At 34.5% G+C, this 2403-nt stretch overlaps 1 long non-coding RNA gene across 1 annotated transcript; it reads right to left on the bottom strand.

Moving 5' to 3' along the window:
* Positions 1-681: 681 nt before the first annotated feature.
* Positions 682-2027, bottom strand: LOC113361974. The gene is made up of 4 exons (XR_003365467.1): positions 1920-2027; positions 1766-1837; positions 1121-1345; positions 682-1030 (listed from the first exon to the last, which is right to left on the bottom strand). It is a non-coding gene; the product is annotated as an uncharacterized LOC113361974 (long non-coding RNA).
* Between the last annotated feature and the right edge of the window lie 376 nt (positions 2028-2403).

Raw genomic sequence — 2403 nt, forward strand, 5'->3', positions numbered from 1 at the left:
AACTTCTCAATTACAACCTCGACAACAAAACCCATTCTTTCTGAGTTCACACAACTCATCCTCTATAACATCAACACCATCACCTAATCTGCAATTTCCATTTCTAATCACAATTTGCAACCTTCTTCTACACTCACAAGTACAGAAGGGGCTATAAATCATGCATGAAATCTGTTATAAAACTAAGTTTATCACGGTTTTCATCTGTTATTAGAATCGTTATTTATTTGGTGTGACTTTTTAAAAATGACAAATAGGGAACGTTATTAAATACAACGTCTAAAATTCGTGATTTAAAATCACATACATAATTTGTTATTAAATATCACGATTTTTATATGTAACATTAAATAAAGATTGATTTATGTCATATAAGAATCACGGTTATTATATGTGAAATATAATAACGGTTGATGCATGCCATTAAAAAAACACGGTTATTAGGTGTGAAATAAAATATTGGTTCATAACCGTTATAATTGGAGGTATTTTCATTAAAAAAAAATCTACCAATTTTAACGAGACAGTTTCGTCATTTTCTGGCTACGGATTCAGATTTTGGGATCTGAATCAAACCGGTTCAGAATTATATTTAATGTATTAGAAATCCAACCAGATTAAAAAAAGGAAAGAAAATAGACGTTAAAGAATTATTAATTATTTATTAAAAAAGAATATAATATTCAAACATAGATTGGCGGACATATAGCAACTCCAAGTTACAACATGAAAATTAAAAAACTAATCAATCTACTCTCACTACCATTCTAACTTGATGGCTCTCCTACAGTAGTCACATAGGCCTTGGGCCACTTAACAAACTCACTTCTTTTAACATTCCCAAGTATAGCATCATTATCTCTATCGCACAACATCGCAGTTGGATCAATAACTTCCTCAATCATGCAGTCGTAGTGGTCATCAATCAGTAGCTTACTATCAACATATGCAAGTGCAACAACCTTTTTTCTGAAGTTCCTCAAACACAAAGACCAAACGACGAAGGATAGGACGAAGGGATCCCAATACCCTGTGTATGTAACAGGACCAACTTTAAGATACCATAATAGCAACACCGTATGCATCTGACTATTCATTACTAAGAGATATTCGAGGTCACCTGTTGATAAGAGCTATCACCGATCTGACCATGTACTGCAGTGCTGTTTTTCTGCCTTTCAACATCCAACTGTGCTTTCAAAGCTTCGTTTTTCTGCCTCACTTTCCGCAACTCGTTCCTCACTTCCTGCAACTTGGCCTTCATAAACTCAGCAGCAAGAAACTGAGATTTTGAGATACCAGCACCCATTCTACGTATGTATCCCTTTTGATCAGCGCCATATATCTAGCCATATACATGAACCAAATTCAAATTTATTGAAATTCGGCCAAAAAATTAATGTAAGGTAAGGAAATTTTCTAGACTACTACTATGCAGATGGTCACAAGGAGGCAGTTACTGTATACCCATAAAGGGAAACTTCGGCCAATACAGTCTAGCACTTATGTCTTCAAGCATATGTTACATCTTATCACGAGTTCAAGGATACTACTTGAAAAACTAGAGAAACCTACATAGCGGTGCTGACTACTTGAATATAGATGCAACAATATTACAGTGTAGTAATATGATTATAAGAGAGAAAACAAATTTCAAACCAAATCAGCAAGTAGTACTATAAGAAAGCAACGTAATTACTACCACCATCCAATATGAAAATTCAAGAAATAAAAAGATTCATGTAACAACGAATTCACCACTAACCTGGGTAACAGCGTCAATGCCCAAACACTTTTGTGCTCAAGGATATTTATCATATGTCTCCTTCACTAGTGCCTACACATCAACATAAGCCAACCAGATTCAGAGACTAACTGACATCATCAATATCAATAAACAATATAAAAATAGAACTTACAAGTTTTGCAGCTGCCTGTGATTTAGAAGACGGGGGATCATCATCTAGGGTGGCTCTATGTGTTTCCAGAAACACATATGGCCTATAAATCTGACCAGTGGGGCTTTTATTTTCCTGTGACAAAACAATGCATTAAAAACTTGCAAAATTTTGCATCACAAGACAACATCTGTGAGCCATAATAAAGAAGAGGTTTACTGACAGGATAAGTGCATCAAAATTTAATTAGCTGCTAAGGTAAGTAGACATTTGAGTTGAACATCACATTACTAGTTAACGGTGAATTAAAAACTACAATCTTAAAAAAACTTTTCTTTCCTAAATATCTCTTATTCATTCTAGCTCATTATTGAGTCATCACCCTCTAATCAAGCCATTTTACATACTTGCTGGCTGGTTCTATATAAACTCATTCAAGTAAGAAGATCAATTGCATCAGACTCGACAATCGGCTTAGTATCCAGGGAAACACTTACAAACAAGT

The sequence above is a fragment of the Papaver somniferum genome, chromosome 3 (assembly GCF_003573695.1).
Source record: "Papaver somniferum cultivar HN1 chromosome 3, ASM357369v1, whole genome shotgun sequence".
NCBI classification, from domain to species: Eukaryota; Viridiplantae; Streptophyta; class Magnoliopsida; order Ranunculales; family Papaveraceae; genus Papaver; species Papaver somniferum.